The following is a 19182-nucleotide window of genomic DNA, read 5'->3' on the forward strand; positions in this document are numbered from 1 at the left end:
CTAATAAAACTAGGTAATTCAATTCTATTGAATACAATACAATGGGTCTAGATCTCGAAGCTACAGATGTATAATGTGTCAAAGCATTGCATACTTTCTGAGTAGTCATTACAAGTACGGTTTAATAATACCCTAGTGCAGCTCTACCCCCACTCCATTGTTGGCGGATTTTCCTACCATTAATGCCAAAGCTTGCACATATGGTAGGAAACTTGTGGCACTTATGAGCGGCACTGTCGGACTTTATGATGAAATATAAATGTGTAGAAGTCCTTGACCCCTGCACCTCCCAGGGTCAAGGTCACGAGCTGCTTGACCTCTGCACCTCCCAGGGTCAAGGTCACGAGCTGCTTGACCTCTGCACCACCCAGGGTCACGCACTCTTTAACATTACTTTGAATTGTGAATGTGGAGATATGTCTTTGTAACTTGGCCTATGAATTTTGTAATAATTTGGAAAGAAAATACGTCGTGTACCTAAATTGTAGATATTTGATGTTAATATGCTTTTTGATGTTGCTTTTGTTGTTTATTGGGGCAAGCCCTTAGGTATGTTGGCTGCCAAGCCATTTTGTTTGTATATACAGCCGTGCCCAAAAACGTCATATTAAAGAATTATATGTACTCCTATTTTCTCTGTTTCTTCATTGCACTGTCCTGAGATAAATTAAGACAAAGACAAGACCAACACTTACAAACTACAAGATGAGGCAAATACCACACTTTATGATATAAACATCTAATTTCCTTGACGGTCTGGCGCTAACTGCACGAATTTTAGAACCGCACGTGATACCAAAGTATTTGGGTATGGCTAATTGCCGTTAACATGAAAATCAACCCCCCCAAACCTGTACACTACCAATCAATAAAATCTTTATTGCTGTAGAAATATCTTGTAGCGATCTCAAAAGCAAATTGCTTCGTGTTCCTCTTTTTTGAAAATTAATTAAAGTGAGGTAATCTCTTCTTCTACCGGTATATGGTAAGGATGGACGTTCGATTGAAATGAAACTTTTTAGGTGCATGACATTTCAAAATGCTTGAACTAAAATGATATATTATAAAAGGTTTTGAAACAATATGGAAACATTTTTATAGATGAACTAATAAAATGAAAAATTTCTTAAGATTCTGTATAAAAGAGAAATGTTCATGTAATATTTATCAATTATCCCACATTGATATTATCTTCTTTTACGAAAACAAGATAGCATCATAATTATTGAACATATTTTATTATAAAATTGAACTCTTTTATGATGATAAATACACAAACTGAATGGATGAAGTGTAAAAGTTATTTTTCTGTATATCTGTTTATTAATGAAAAAGGATAGATATGACACACAAATTAAAATTTTTGCATCTGGCGCATCAAGTCTTTCCCGATTATGGCATCATCGAATGAACTTTTCTGAGCACGATTCTGAGGCAATCAAAAAGAATGAAAAGAAGAAAAAAAGTGCAAAAATCCTGGCTGGTCACAACATTTGTTCCAGATGTCTTTATCAAACTGTGAAGAGCATTATTTATTCAACGAAAAAAGGAAAAAAATGTCCTTGACCATACATGTTAATATTACACATTCGACTCATGTCAGAGTTTCAACTATACGGATCGGGATGTATGTATTTGCCTAAGAAAATCTGAATGAATAAATCCGTGTTTCAATAGGATATATGTATTTGATAAATAAAACCTATATGAACAAATCCGTGGCAATGTATTTCCAAAAGTATCATTTACGAAAATGATTCATGAATGTATCAGGGTGTAATTTGTGATATAGACAACTTTAGTGACACGTTACGTTTTAGCTGATTTAGAAATATACTTCAAAGTATCTATAATTTCTTTTAACACCCTGAAGACTATCCCAATTAATGTTTCTTACTGTGTTACTCAAAATGTGTCAATTCAATCAATTTATTTATCATGAGTTATTCCATCTACGCCATCTGATCTTCATGCTCAAAGTTGCATAAAGTTGCACTAGTTGTCTTTGTTATATTTTTTATTATTTATGTGTTACATACATCTGTGTTAATCAGAGAAGTGAACGGCTTCGGATTTTTGGGGTGCAAATTTTGGATTTCCAGAAACCGACCTAAGTTTATCACGAAGTGCTATTCCATTGTTAGCATTTTTATATTTCATTGTTGCAGGAAAGTTTTATACTTAATTTCCTCCGTGATAATTTGTTGGAGAAATCGTAAGGTTACAACACCCGGGACTGTTGCATGTATTTTGAAGCAGTTTGATTCTGAGTACCAGAAACTAAGCGAGTTTCCCCAAGACGGTCAGCAATTCCAAATAATACATCACCATGCAAACCTAGAGAAAAGGATTTCACTGCTCCTCCCCAACATCTATCCAGCTTCATTGTCTTTCACGTCCTTGAATATCACCAAGAACTTCACGAATTTTCTCTACACATGGATCCAGTCCAAAGTGCTATAGGTGCCGGGAATCCCTTTTCCATGGCCACCTATTCACGTGTCCAGCTACACTTTCCGAGTGTTTCGTGTGCTGAAAACTTCATCATCATGCAAAAGTATGTTTCTCTTCCGCAACTATACCTTACCGTTTCTCCAAAAGGATAACATATCCAGTGGCGTCCATCGATAATTCATCGATCAAAATGATCAAATCCAGGAGTCAAGACGGGCCTGTTTGAAGACAAATCCAGGAAAGCATTCTGTAAGATTGACTGACGAGTCAGTAAAATACGATTCTACTTGAGGTATGTATATTTCTCGGACGGCTACCAAATACAATCCGAAGAGTGTTGCTGTTGCGAAAACTCAAAGGAGGAGTAACCTTTATCTACAGACCAAGTCCGTAATCAAACGGCGCAGAAATTCAAGAAGGATAAAGGAGTATTACAATAGATTGCAGTTAGTGAAATCTTTACTTTTCAAAGACCTAAGTTCCGAAGATATTTGCAATGATTTTAAACCAACGGGCCATAGCATCCAACTACCTGCAATACAGAATAAAAATAAGACTTTAAGACAAAAATTAGTGAAGAAATGAGGAAATGCGAAAATTTTCAAACGTTGAAATCCGCTCTTCATAAGCGCATATCTAAGTTGCATAGACGTTATGCGCGATGTTGATGACATTTAAGGTCAAGATCTAGTAAATGAAAGGTGCCTTCAGATTTCTCAAATTTGAGAAACAAGTTCTTTCAACGATCCTTTACAAATATAGCTTGGCGAAATTAGGTGTATCGGGGCATAATTTTTAGATAAACTCAACGAAAAAAGATACTTTAAACTGTTATATTCAATGAAAAATGAAGGAAGTCAGGTATAAATATGGGAGTTTTTTCCTTCTCAGAGAAAGAAAATGTTTCAATATTGCCTACAGTCTCTCAGAAAACAGTTTTTCATATCTTCTTGACCTCTTCTTTAAAATGATATTAATTTGAATATAGGTATCGGGGTTAATTTTGACATGATTTCAATTGAATTACATGAAAATGTTTCATTTTCTACATAATTCTATAATAGCCGTAAAGTATGGGAAAAATTAAGTTCAAATCAATTATGACGTCATAATGGATCTAGCACCAAAAAGACAGTCTAAACTCATTTACTAGATCTTGACCTTAACGTTACGCTTTAATAGCGTTACGGAAGTATAGACGTAACACTTCTATTAAAGCTACCATTATTTGTTCTTGAAATATGCTTAAAAAATCTTTGACTACTTTTAAAACAAATGAACCAAAAGGAGTGAGTCTTTATGTAGGTGATAAAGTTTGTCAATTACTTATAGACGTATCTTTGTCATTACAATGAAGCAAAACGAATTACGCGTCATATTTATAAAAGAACGTCGACTGCACAAATATGTCGAACCTCCTAAATGTTGTGTAAAATATTCATAAATTGAGTGAAACTATTAGTCTGATATTCATTCTGACCATTTGTTTTAGTATATTGTGCATATTCAACAAAGAACAAGGTACGGTTTCAATGCAAATCTTGCCCTGTGTTTTTCTTTGAAAATGAAAGCGATGTAAAAAATAAAAAAACTCATGCTTTCTGAGTCATTGAAATTACATGCAGAAAAGTCATAAAAATCATTTTTCTCACATAATCTTCTACATGCTAATTGTGACGTCATAAACTTGTGCATTTTCACGCATTTTCTTAAAAAGTTCCAGATGACACCTTTTTTCAATGGAATTTTCTTGCAGATAATATAGAGCACAAGCATCGCCCACAAGGATTTTGAGGTATGTGATTTTTCAAAGAATTTAAAACAACATATCCGAAAATAAAAGTGGGCGATGGATGAAAACACTGTTTTCTTAAGGAAAATAACCCTTGAAATGGGACATTTTGAGGCTTTTTCTGTTTAAAATACATGTAGAGAAATGCATAAAATTAATGACGTCATATTTCCAGAATGGTACTCCTTCATCCAATATTCTTTCCTAATTTATCACATTCATATACTCAAGTAATATTTAAGCCAGTTTCAAAACTGTTTGAAAACAAATTTGTTTTTTGTTTAGATATTGCTGCTACAAAATAAAAGGTGGGAACGGCCTTTGAATGAAAATTTTCAGAAAATGAAATATATGGAGATAATGAAAAGTATTCAAGCTCAAAAGTCCATTAAATATTACAAAATAGGTGCAGAGCAAACACGGACTTCCAAAACATCAGAGGTGGGATCAGGTGCCATGGAGGAGTAAGCATCCCCTGCCGACCGGTCACACCCGCCGTGTGCTTCTTGTTATGAATCGGGAAATAACGGAAATATCCGTCGACAATTCAGTGACTGTGTAAATAATGGCCTAACAATTAGTATGAAAAAACGTCAGTCAGCATTTGACTCAATGATAAATTGTTTTGCTGACAATGTCATTGTATCGACCGTAGAACTTACGAAATGATTTAAAACAAAAGATTATTTTTAAATAATGAGAGAAGGACCTCCTACCCTACTTGGTACTCCTGACCTGCAGAAAATTGGAAAAAAAGAGCACAACGATAATAATTTGACGTAGTGTGTAAAATGACGTTTTTCGTACCTGTGACAAAATGGCTACATTTTTATTGATGCTTGCATTTATTTCATGTAGACGATTACCGTAAAAATATGTTATTATCTAATACAGTAGGAAATGTTCTTTCAAGATACAGTAATAATTGGTATATATATGATATTAATTTATGTATTTTTGATATGAACTGGGACATATTACGTAATAGTACAGCGACTCGTACGTGCATAACAAAATGGCTACACTTAACAAAGTCTTACTAATATTTAGGTATTAGCAGTAATATGACATGTATCAACATAACTAATTTTAGAAACATATGTACTCATCAAAATTTTTCTTTGTTTGGCATTTATGTCTAGTACACTTCGCCATGTGGGCTAATGTCAGCGTTAGGAAACGATTTTTTTCTGTTGGACATTTTACCTACGCACTGGAGATTCATCCCAAACTCATGAAATTGAGAAAATGATGTTAAAAATTTAACAATATCACAAAGAATGCATACATATTATTGTATATCCAAAATTTCATTTATTTTAGAGGATTGGAAGTGGATATTTTTTTCTTATCTTGTAGTTGCGCGAACAATAATTTAGGTAAAGTTGGGCATGGGAATTTCGCCGTAATAACCAATAATGGATAAAGCCATATCATAACTAAAATATTTTTAGATTATTAAAGAGAGAATTTTTGGAACAATTTATTACCTTGGATAAATTAATTAATTTCATTTTTAATTTCTAGTAACTTTAACATCTTAAAACGCCAGTTTCTTTACGATATCTAAAGAGTCAGATTTTAAAGTACCAACACCGTGCGCAAAGTCATAATACAAAACATCTTTTGGAAGTAATAGACCTTAACATCCGAGGACAACATTATAGAATAGACATTGGAATGAAAGCCAAAGAAAGAGAAAAAAGGACTTAAGTTATAGAGTAGGAAAATTGTCAAAACTTTTGTTTTTAATGAGCAAAGCCTACTCGATTTGTAAGTTATATTCTATTTAAGTTATACATCTCTTTTGCTTAATTCATTATCAAAGGTTTATATTTTAAGAATATTATTTTGTTTTCTATTTTTTGCTTACTTGAACTTATTGCTGAACTACAAACACGTGTTATGTCACATTGCTCACCCTATTTTTCATAGATCCTATCGTCTTAACACAAACTCTAACTTTGGACAATATCTTCACTTTATGCATTGCACTTTTTAAACACAATTCTTATATCATTTGCTAACCTCTTTCGTAATTTGTATATTACAAAATTCAGAAATTCATCTCTGGAACTCTCAAATTCATTATCATTTTATGATTCCAGGATGTTTTCTGCTCATCATATGATTTTCCAATGTCCCTACTAGAAAGGGAATTGCAATGAATTCAATTATGATCTTCTAAATAATTCAGTCATTTCTCTTTACACGTTTAAAGTGAACTCTGTTCTAATTTATTTTTTATTAAAAACCACAAAATGATTATAAGACTGAGTATATAAATTATTTTGTTCATCGATGGAGAAATGAGCCTAAAGACGAATCCAAACTTCACGAAAACCTTCGCATATGGAGAAATGATGTTCATTCTGCTGATTTGCATATCGGCCATTTTGGAACTATAATGGCGGCCGAATTTATAAAGGTTTATATAGAGAAAATACAAAAAATCGCGAATTTATATATCATAACTATTTCGGATAAAGTTTTTCCGCCGATGGTTTGATTCTTCTTACTATCTTCTACCGGAAATGACAAGATTGTTGATACCAAAGTGAAAGTTGCGACCGCCTTTTTGATTTGAAAATTCGAAGCGAGGGTATATTGGTTTAATGAAGGAAAGAACACAGAATTGGTGTTTTTATCATTTTTTATGAGGAAATGTAAGTGTTTATTACAAGTTGACAGAGTTCTTCCGCCGATTAAGAGGTGCAGGAGAGGGACTATTTTTATAAAATACATATGTTTTACCATTCCACGAAGAGTTACGACCGCCTTTTTAATTTGAAAATGGCAGTTTTTTGCTTCAGTGTGACCTACTTTATATCGGGAAAACGGTGTCCTGAAACCTTGAAGAAAAAACAAAATGAAACAGGCTTGCAGGTTTAAACATAAAAATTTAAAGAAATGGAATTTCGGGTTTATTCAATATCTTATTAATATTAATGAGAAATAAATCACGTGGAAGCAATCTCATGAATAAATTGCACACAATTTCTCCATATGGGCCTTCATAAAAATAGTGTGCAATTCGTTTTTTAGATTCTTCTCGATAAAGAAAATAATTTATATAATCAATGCTTACAAATATATTTTATTGAAAAAATGCTACTTTTTATGTACATACTCGGTGCATGTATTGAGCAAACTCAACATAATGTGCACGAAATTCGCGGTTAGGATAAGGCTGTCCGATAAATATCACAGTGTACCAGCAGTTGTTACTTCTCCGAACTACCAAGATATGACGTCATAATAGAATATGACGTCAAGTCACTGCAAACTTGAGCAGTCATGACGGGGAAAGTGTCATAATTTTTACATTCCTTCCATGGCATGTAGATTTTATTTCGACGTTGATGTTAAAATCAGGTGGTGTCTGAATTGTTGGTTAAAGTTTCTATGTGCTGTTACATGTATGATGGTGATTATTTGCAATACTATATTCGTTATTCCTTTCTCTTTGTGATAATGTACGTATTCAGACAATAACAAAAAAATGAATAATGACCCCCCCCCTTACAGGTCCGTAGACAGAGTTAGAATTTATAAATCATGCATATATTAGACTGGCACAAGTGATTAATAGCGAGCGCAGCCAGCGGTGCGAAGCGCCGCTCGTCACTGTGAACTCTTAAAGTAACGCGTGGGCGAAAAGAAAATTCGGACTTTGCACATTGATCCAAATGAATTTTTTTTCGCAGTTACCTGTGGTCCCATAATGCTTTGCGAATTGCATCTCGCCGCAAACAACGTTCTCGCAGTAATAAGAAGTTCCAACAAAAATATAAACTCACGTTGATTTAATGGATATATAGCAGATAAATAGAAGATTAAACCTTCTTTATTAAAATAAGCACTGTTCAGACTTCGTTTTGGTAATGCAACTTACAAGCCACGTCATGTGACGTCAGAGTCTAGACGTACTAGAAGTCTCAAAAGGTTCGATCTAAATTAAAATTAATAAAGATAAACTGAAGATGTTCTATGTGAATCTACTAGAGCAGTGTGTCTTTTAACTGAATTTTGCTGGGGGATCGTACGTAAATTATCCTATTTTGTATAAATTGCGATGAAGTGTGGAAAATGCTTCCTTGAATGTGGGAAAGTTGAATTTCTCGTGAAATATTTTCCTAAGATGTAAAACTCAAACTTCCCCCCAGCACTTTATATATACCCAAGAATACGTTTAATTGACTAATGTAACAAACTGTTCTCAATAATTTTGTTTTTCACTTGTGCCGATGGGATTTTTGTGCAACAATTGGGAAAATTTATAAGTGCACACACGTGATCAACAAAGTCATGTGACATCACAGATCTGCTTTTTCACGATGTCTTATTAAACTCTCTTCACAAATTTACTGCACATGTGTACATAGATTGCAAATTGAAATCAAAATCTAGCTTAAAATATAATAACGTTTTTATAACGCATATTAAGCCTTCGGACAGTCTTAACATAGCCATGTTTACATGGCGACAGCTACGTAGAAATTCATCGATAGGAAAATCACACAATTCCTGTAGTACACAAGACGGAAATATCTTTTTTTTTTAGTTATAAAAATGAGGAATTCTCTGCGTTAACATTGATTATATAATTATTTACTAAGTTTATCAATTATGTAAGTAATGAAAATTTTTAAAGCAATTGCAAAAATGAAGCATACAGAAAGTGGCTTTGTTGTCAGTAAACAGTTAGTCAATGGTTACATGTACAAGTCGAGCAGAATTAAATTTAAAAAGAGATATCGTGATGTTAAAATATCATGAAATTAAGTTGCTTGTCGGTACACATTAGTACATATACAACTTGATTTTCAGTAAACACCCTCTATAACGTTTAAGTGCAACGAAATACGAACAGTAAAAATGAGAATAAGACTCACATCAAGCAATATATGGTTCTTTTTATTATTTTATTTTTTCTATAAGCTATATAATAAGTTCATATTTTTTCTCTAGTTTTGCCTTCAATTTGTACTAAATTCAATGTTATGTTACTTCTGAACACAATACGTGAAACACAAGCACCTTTACAGAGTTATACCCCTTCCCATCCCCGACATTAACCAAGGACAGTAATAATATCACTTAAAAATTTACATTTTTTTTCTTTTTTTCAATCAACATTTTTTTTTAATTAGGACATATGATTAAGCTAATTCTTTTAAATCCTACAGGGAGACAAAAAGAAGCTGAATTTAAATCATGAAAAGAACATAACCATTCTTTTGGGACAGTGTTAGAATGACAATGTTATTCTACTACTATTTCGTACTGACTTAAAATACTGACAAACATCATATTGATGCCTACCATAAAAAGTAGTTCGGTCACTTTAGTTACCATTAAATTCACTCGAAAATGAACAATCTCTCCTTAGAATTCCATTAGTTTAAAGTGATGAAATAAAGGAAAATTGAATTATTCGGTATAACATAGTATAAAAGAAACACTTTTTTATAAGTGGGGTTTGGACCTATAGGGCCGGGATCGGTTTAAGTCGTTACAAAAAGCTTGTTAATTTCCGTTCCGGTCATTGACTTAAGGCTACATACATGTACTTATTCGTTTCTCATAAATTATATTATTTCAGTATGTAGAGGTAGGAAGAATCTTTTCATAGAGATTAACTATGAAGCATGATATTGTAAAAGCATTTTGAGTTTGTTATCTCGAAATATTTGATATTTTCTCTACTTTTCATTGTAAATAATGGTAATGGCTATAGTCTTAATTCTTTTCTTGATATATGTTTATTTAACAACACATTTCCTTTGATATAATGAATATATGGCGATAATGTACACAAATTATACAATGAAATCCAAGGAAGTGCAGTTACTGATATGAAGCCCTATACTGTTTCAAAACTTGAGATCTGAGTTTAGAACATTGACTAAAACTTTGAAACTTTGATTTACTATAATAATAAAAACTTTGATACTTTAATTTACTATAGTGAAAACTTTGGAACTTTGATTTATCATAGTGAAAAATTTGGAATTTTGATAAACTATAGTTAACTGTAGTAAACTATAGCTAACTTTAGTTTACTTTAGTATTTTTATTTGTTAAGAAACCCATCTGTTTTAAACGATAATAATAAACTAGATTTTTAATGCTTGGCAATTGAACGGCAATAATAATTGATCTCGACACTAAAAAAGCAAAAACTGACATTGATATCAATGGAATAGGCCATATTTTTTTCTCTTTGCTATCTTCTTCTGTAAGGGTACATGTAAGTGATAATATTGACTTACGAAGCATGTTACCGGGTGTTTGACATGTGTATCTTTCTTGGAAATTCAGAATGGTTTCATTTGTATCCCGTAGCAAATCGCTAAACCAAATCATGTCACAACCACAGTCGAAAGGATTGTATGCAAGACTAAATGTCTCGAGATTGTTAAAAAATATACGGGGAAATTGATGTTTTGTTAATACAGCAATCCTACTCAATTCAAAATTCAACCGAGTTAAGTTTGTGAGGTTTAAAAAAAAACAGTGTCTTTCCATCCGATAAGTTTATTTCGTTTCAAAGAAATTTTTTCAATGCTTTCAAACATTTAAAGGTGTCTTCATGAATGGTGTCCATTCTCTTCCAGGGACAGTGTTGCTAATTTATGTAAGGGCTTTTGAAAGTAGCACGTTTCCTAGAGATCCTGTTGGAAAATGGTTTCTATCAAGATATAGCTTGTTTACAATTGAGCACCATTTAAACATGTGTTCAGGGTAGTATTTTGTGGTAGCCTCAAAATTGAAATCATTATAGGTAAACTTCATAGTAAGTAAGCTGGATATATGAAATGCATATTTAGAAATTCTTTTCAGACTTTTTACATATCCTACTTGAAACCACTTATGAGATCTAAGCGGACTAAATATGTTATTGGAAAGTTGATATAATCGGTACTGACCATATTCAAGGTTTGAAGACACTGAAGACAAGGAAAGTTGTTTTTAAATAGTTATTTTAGTTTTTCGCATCTGACAAAAACAAATCTTTTAGATTTGGGTGTAAATTACGCCCTGATTGATTGCAAAACACTGCCATTTCTGAAAAGTAGCTGAAACAGAGGTCTAATGTTTTCAGTCGTGGTAGATATTGAAATCGATAGCCTTTTAATGTTATTATGCCTGTTTTTGAGAGGTAAAGATTCGTTAAATTTGGGGTAAGGTTTTAACGTCTTTCACCACAAAAGTTTGGAATATATCTCTTAATATTATTCCTAAGATGTAGGATGCGAAGAGCTAGAAGGCACTTAAAAGAGTTATTGCTTAGTTTAGACAAAGAAGAAAATTGAAGTCGAAATCTTCAAGACCTGGAACATTGCTTTTTCCCTCTGGATTGCAAAAATTAGAAAAATTATTAATCTTATTCCTGCTAAGGTACAACTTTTTAAGGTTATTTAGGCATTGGCAAAGTTCCTAATGCACATTTTTTGTATACCAATATTTCCAAGATATAATTCCTCCAGTCTGTTGGTAACATTTTGAGAGTCAAAGCAGAAGTTTTCCAAGTTTTGTGTTTTGTAGATTCAGTATTTGAAGGTCTGGTAGACATTCTAATGTGAAATTTTGAAGGTTTTTAAGGAGTCTCGTTGGTGTAAGTCCCAAACATACGATTTTTGAAAAATTTTGTATGGTGAATTGTCAGTTCACAAGTTAACCCTGTACCAAAAAAGAAAAATATTCCCCGACTAGTTTGTCAGGTAACAGCGCTCAAAATATAGTCATTTTTATTGGTCCTACGTGTAATTTTACAAAGGATTATATAGGGAAAACGGACAATACCTTCTTCATTTTACTATTAAAAAAGACAAAAACATAGGATTTATTTGAAATTTATACCAAATCATCCTCAAATATTCACCTTCTGAAAAAAAAAATTGGGTGTTATGGACTAAATTTTCTTATCATTGACAAAAGTTCAAAAACTTTTACTGGTTTATCTGTTATATTGATTTATCAGGAAATGCAAGTTTTGAATGAATTCATAATAAATGCAAAATGTGTACCCATCAATTCCTACATTTAATTGTCTTTTAATTTTAATCACCTATGTCATCACAATAGATCATTTAATGTTCAAGGTCATAATTATAAGGTCAAGGTTATAAAATAAAATTAACTAGGACTGTCCAAAGTGGACTTATACCCCCCGCTAGGTTTTTCAGAGAAAGTGCCAAGTCATTGATACTAGTATTGGTGTTCACAACTCAGCTACGTTAAGGAAGGCCTGAGTTCACATTTGTGATGCACTGTATGGGAAGTTTCATTGTGACGTCATTAAAAATTTCACAAGCGACAAAAATCTATTTAACTACATGATAATGCGTAAATGATAACTTGCATTCATTTATTTTATCAATTATTTAAAAAAGAATGTAAAATCACAACATTTGATAACAACACTGCCGAGTAATTAGAAGCAAATCTCATGTCAGAAATGACGTCACTAGCCTTGACTTGACGCAGTACAAGTGATCCAGAGGAGTGGATCCATTGGTTTAATAATTACAAAAATGCTTAAATAAATATAAAACCATCGCAAATGTTTAAATCTAATCAATTAAATTGAAAGTAAATAATTTATTTAAAACACATATATAGATTATTATTTTATCTAGGTGCTATGGAGCTGCACAATGACATAGAATGTAAAGAATATCCTTAACACGATAATTGTATTCCTAATTAACCTCAAAAGTGCAAGGGCATAGAATACACTGTTTGAGCTGAAATACGGAATATCAATTGCTTATATCATGTATATTTTAAAAAGTGCTGGGAGCTGATTATGGTCGGCGTAGCATTATTTTTATTCATGACAGAATTAAAGCAAAGTACACATTGTAGGAATTTTTAGCTTTTGTACGCATTTTCAGCAAAATTACGAGTACTTCCGAAGCAGTTCAAACTAGCTCCCAGCACTTTTCGGGTAGCAGATGTAAATCTTTTTTAATATGTAACAATTTTTCTCTCCAAAAACTTGCGTATGCCCTTGCACTAGCGTCATTTTCTACATTCAGCTTATCAATTCTATTTTTATACCAGTCACGTGACACACAGCTGATACATGCGATATAAATGGTACTGTGTGCGGACCCAAACCTATCCATTATGGATATCTATATTACCTTTCCTACATGTTAACAGTTACTTTGTTATAAAGATTTTTAAAAATAATACATTTTAAGAAGGTAATTAGGTCGCATTTTCCATTTCCTTCCTTAACATAGCTGAGAATTTGTTTAAACATTTACTGGTAATTGATCATTATAAATTTTAATAAATGAAACTAAGGCATAGCCTTATTGAACATCAATACTGATGATATGGACCGAACACGAATTTTGAACTTTTTCCTTTCAGTGACCTTGAACTTGCACAAATGACCTTGGATCAAAGTCCTGACACACCCGTAGGTCATAAGCAATCTTTGTGTAAAATGGGAACTCACCAAGTTTATCCATAAGAAAGATATGGACCGGACACGAATTATGAACTTTTTCTTTCAGTGACCTTGAACTTGAAAAAATGACCTGGATTCAAGTTTTTGCATAAGAAAGATATGGACCGGACACGAATTATGAACTTTTTCTTTCAGTGACCTTGAACTTGCCCAAATGACCTGGATTCAAGTTTTTGTATAAGAAAGATATAGACCGAACACGAATTATGAACTTTTTCTGTCAGTGACCTTGAACTTGTCCCAAATGACCTTGGGTTAAGGACATGACACACCTTGAGGCCATGAGCAATCTTTGTGTGAAGTAGAAGATTCTAATTTCCTCCGTAAGAAGATATGAACCGGACATGTTTGCACAGACAGCTAGACAAGCGGACAGACGGGCAAGGTGATACCTATATACCCCCCCCCCCACAAACGCGTGGGGTATAATATAATAATAATTAATAGAATATGCATTTATAGTACATGTATTCTTGCATATGTTTATATACATTGCAAGAGAGAATGCACGATCATATATCTAGAGAAATGTGCATGCTTGCAAACATTTTTTAAAATAAACTTTCCAAATTTTAAGACCACAGGTCAAGGCCAATTGTAGGAGAGTTGGAATAAAAACTTCAATAAAACAGTGGCTTTACATCTTGAATTTTTAGAATATACATGTATATTTTATATGTTATGAGACTGTAGAAAATACAGCAGCACTGATCATGCTGATGTAGGAATAGAATCAAATTAAAATGCATGTATGCATCTTTTAAATATCATGTATAATGACAAAATTATAACAGGTATCAAAAAAATATAGAAATAATAGAACGATGGTTAACAAGCATTCTGTGAGCATTGCCATAGCAATACTAGTCCCCTATTGGCAAGTGAAATCTGGTTCCCATGAAAAATTGAAAATGTCCTAATTCAGTTAAAATTCAATGAAGCGGAATGAAATTCAAACTTGATCTATCAATTAATTTAAAGTCTTAAAACAAAAATTACCTCAATATGTTTAAGCTTTAAAAAAAAAAAATGGAAAACCATTAAAAATTTAAAAGGTCATAATTCCGTCAAAAATCAATGAAGCAAAACCAAATGCAAACTTCATCTATAACTCATCAGGATACATTCACATACCAAAAATGAGCTCAATATCTCCAAGCGTTTAGAAAAAAGTACGGAAAACCAAGTGGGACAGACTGACAGACAGAGAGACAGCTACGCAATTAGACAGACAGACAGATGGGCAGACAGACGAAGAGGAAACCTCTAGTGCCCTCTGGTTTCACTGGAAGGGGACTAATAATCAGATTGCTTTAAAGCAATATTCATTCCCCTTAACACACTGCATACTTTACAAATAATTCCTAAATTGCACGTAAATAAGTATTTCAATCAACTTAATTTCATACGAATATTTTTTAAGACTAGTCAATATATAAAATATTAATTATATTCAACTAGTAAATCTGTATTACAGTCTGAGTCATGTCAATTAAGATATATACCATATTTATAGCTAGATATAGGCTGCTTGAATTGAATCATTATCAATAACATATATATACAGGATGAAAACAAAGGAAGCATAAAACTTGTGAATAAGAAACATCTTCTATGATTTTTCAGCTTTATGAAGACTAAAGTGTATATACATGTATATTCATGGTGGAGGTTATTGAAATGTGTTTCTCACGTTCCAGCATGCACCATGCTTTTGAAATATAATCTCCAAATATTTCATTTTATAATTGAAATGCATACTGCATGTATATATACAGTGTACTTTACATGTAAACAATAATGCACATTTATAATTAACACATCATAACTATGATTATCTTGCTTAGTGCCAGGTTTGTGTCATCATATTGTACAAAAATCAGGAATAAAAAAGTTACTTTCCTCATTTTCATTACACGTTTTTATAATTTATCTAATAGACAGAATTATTTATTGACAAATAATACTCAAGAATATCATGTTTTCTATGTGAGAAAAGTGAGAAAAAATTATTAGAGCAATTAAAAGAAAAAGAATAAAGGTTTTCAACCTAAAGATTCTTATAAACAATTGACTTTATAATTTTGAAAGAAGAAGTAGGGAATAGTGAATCTGCAAACAGAAATATGAGATCCCGGGTTTCTGATTGAACACTGTGAAAATGAAGTTGTTTACCGAAAAACCGGAAGTGCATACATTTATATTTCTGATTATATTTTAATGAATCTAATTCACTGAAAACTCCTAGAAATATTGCTTTCTTATTATTTTAATAAGAATGACCATTTAAGACTTAGCTTTTGTTTAACGACTTATGCGCGTCATCATGCGCAGAAGGCGCGAATTTTTAAACCCACTACCTACCTTGAGCGTTGACTGAAGCTGTAAGCGTTTCCATTTGGAAACCCTCCTGTGTCTACCTGACAAAGAATTCTCAAATCTTTTAAACTGGAAAATAATAAATTTAAAGTAGTCAAATTTAGTCTCAAGCACATCAAAGGTAAAGTTGAACAACTGATTTTGCACTAACACTAATGTTCTCAGACTTGTATGTGAAACATATCTAAATACGTCCGGTATAATTTTCTTCCAATTATTAGAGGTCAGAAGGAGAACCTGTAAGGATGACGTCATATTTTTTAATAATCTCGTAGAATGAAATATATGGAGATAACGAACAGTATTCAAGCTCAAAAGTCTATCAAACATTACAAAATAGGTGCAGAGCGAACACGGACCTCCAAAACATCAGAGGTGGCATCAGGTGCCATGGAGGAGTGAGCATCCCCTGCCGACCGGTCACACCCGCCGTGTGCTCCTTGTCATGATCGGGAAATAACGGAAAAATCCGTCGACAATTCAGTATGTAAATAATGGCCTAACAATTAGTATGAAAAACGTTAGTCAGCATTTGACTCAATGATAAATTGTATTTGCTGACAAGGTCATTGTATCGACCATAGAACTTACGAAATGATGACTTTAAACGAGACTGCTGAAATTCTTGTTTCATCAACTTCTTTGTCAATAATTTACCTCGTTTTAAAAATTGTACATACGTAGAGCATGCTCTTGCATATCGAATCAACTGAGAGATATAAACGCCGTATGCAGGTGATGATGGTATATTGCTGCATAAGTAAGGGAAGTTGACGATTGAAAAGTTAAAGTCATCACGTTTATCATAAAGCTTGGTTGTTAGATTACCATTAACGTCCTTTTCAAGTAAAATGTCCAAATATGGAACAGATGTGTCAGACTCTTTAGTATCTTTTATCTCAAGCTCATCGGGATATATCGTATCGACATAAGAATGAAAATAACCATTGTTAATTGACAATACGTCGTCGATATATCTAAATGTCGAGTTGAAGGCCACAGCAAGTGTTTTCTTCTTTTCACGTATAAGACTTTGGACAAATTCTGCTTCATATGAATACAAAAAAGGTCTGCTGATAACGGGGCGCAATTGGTACCCATGGGAATTCCAATAGATTGTTGGAAGACCTGGTCTCCAAAAACCATAGATATTGTCAATCAGAAACTCAAGCATCTTTCTAATGTCAACTTCAGTGTACTTGTGTGTACAATCAGAATGTTATTTAACAAAATAATTTTGCATATGACCAATGACAAGGTAAGTAAATTCACGAGTTCCATTTTTTTTATTGAAAAAGCAGATGTCAATGATATCAAAAAGCTTGGATTTTAATTTATCGTGGGGGAATGGTTCTGTATAAAGTTGAAAAGTCGCAAGTTTTAAAGCTGTTGATTTTGGTAAAATCTTGTGATTTCAAATTTTCCAAAAGTTCCTTGGAATTTTTAAGTACCCACATCTGATTTACACCACTTCTCGAATAAATTGTTGCATAGTACTCTTGAAGTTTCCCCTCCACTACTGTTAATATCTTAGTGAGGAGTAAAGAAAGAGGCTTGGTTTAACATTTACTGGAACCCGCTATGCATCTTTGTTTGTAAGGATTTTTATGAAGTTTCGGAATCCAATATAGGTATGGTTGTTCAAATTCATTTTGGTTGTTTGGAATATTAAAAATATTCAAAACTGACATATGATTTTGAAGAATTTCTTCCTTAGAAAGAGAACTATGAGTATAAGTTGGATTACCACTTGTAGAATTAAATCCAAGTTCCTCTAAAATACATTTAATATAATGAGCCTTACAAACAAAGACAATGTTGTTACCTGCTTTGTCAGCAGGGACCAGTATGTACTGATCATGTAATCTATCTAATTCTTTTTTCACTTCTGGATTATTGAATACAGAAGAATAGATGGTTCTTATATTGCCTCTCAATCTTTTAATGCGCAATTTTAACATACATCTGATATATTTAATCCATTCTGACAAACTGTCAAGGTCTTCTTTTTCATGTCTGGCCCATCGCCTGGCGTAATCCTCTACAGAATCCATAATATTTATGAAATTCCGACGCCAGTTGAAGGATCGGGGTTCCCTATATTTAGGACCTTTTAAAATTAGTGATCTAAGGTCCTCATTATTAACTATATTTACGTCACCAGTAATAATGTGTCCAACAGGACTATAGTTATAGGGTGAAGAAGAACATGAACACGATGGAGGATTATGTTTCAGATATTCGATATCCAGGCACTGTAAAGTTTTCTTGTAATTAAAAAGTTTGGAAGCAATAGTCGATGTATATTTGTAGGAAATACAAGGTGTAGTCTTTAACTTGAAATATGGTGGAATACAAGACTGGACCCTTTTGTGATTAAAGATATTACTTATATTAACCACGTCAATTCCTTTGTTGGCATATTGAAGTTTAAGGAAAAAAGACCGTTTTAGCGGCTTCTTCTTCGGTAAAACGTGGGGGTCACAGAATCTGTGATGAAAGTTTTTTATTGTGAGTTTTTCGAAATTTTGGAAAATCGTGACTCCAAGTATTCCAAATTCAAATGTTCAAGCCTTAATGTTTCTAAAGGGAGACTTGTCAGACTTTTAAGCTCGTCTGCCGTTTAATTGTGACGTGTGAAATACCGGAAGGATACGTCTGATATGTGTGGGAATCTGGGACGAAACTGCAATGGTTGCTTCTTTTTTGCGGGTCTGCATATGGCTGAATGGACATTATGGTCACAAAAACACTTTCCAAGATTACAAGAGGTAACAGTCGGTGATATGGTTTTGAATAGGTGAAGAAAAAGAGGAAAACACATTTTTCATGTCAAACATTGTTAAAATACAGTTTGTAAAAAGTACATAGAAAAAAGAAGAAAAAAGCGAATATGTTTACATACCTATTACTCTCTCCACCCTCACTGCCTTTCTTATTTTTGGTGGCAGGTTCCCCATCCTGGCACACACTAGTGGTAGTTCGTCTGAGTATTGAAGGGTCCTTGTACATTAAGAAACATGCAAAATGTATTTTCCCCTCGAAATTCTCAACAACTATATCTCCA

General features: G+C 32.9%; 1 pseudogene; it reads right to left on the reverse strand.

Annotated features, from left to right (window-relative positions):
• Nucleotides 1–10303: 10303 nt before the first annotated feature.
• Nucleotides 10304–19075, reverse strand: LOC133178445 (toll-like receptor 13; annotated as a pseudogene).
• Between the last annotated feature and the right edge of the window lie 107 nt (nucleotides 19076–19182).

This window comes from Saccostrea echinata, unplaced genomic scaffold, assembly GCF_033153115.1.
Source record: "Saccostrea echinata isolate AGI-Se365-2 ecotype Australia unplaced genomic scaffold, CSIRO_AGI_Sech_v1 ptg000003l, whole genome shotgun sequence".
NCBI classification, from domain to species: Eukaryota; Metazoa; Mollusca; class Bivalvia; order Ostreida; family Ostreidae; genus Saccostrea; species Saccostrea echinata.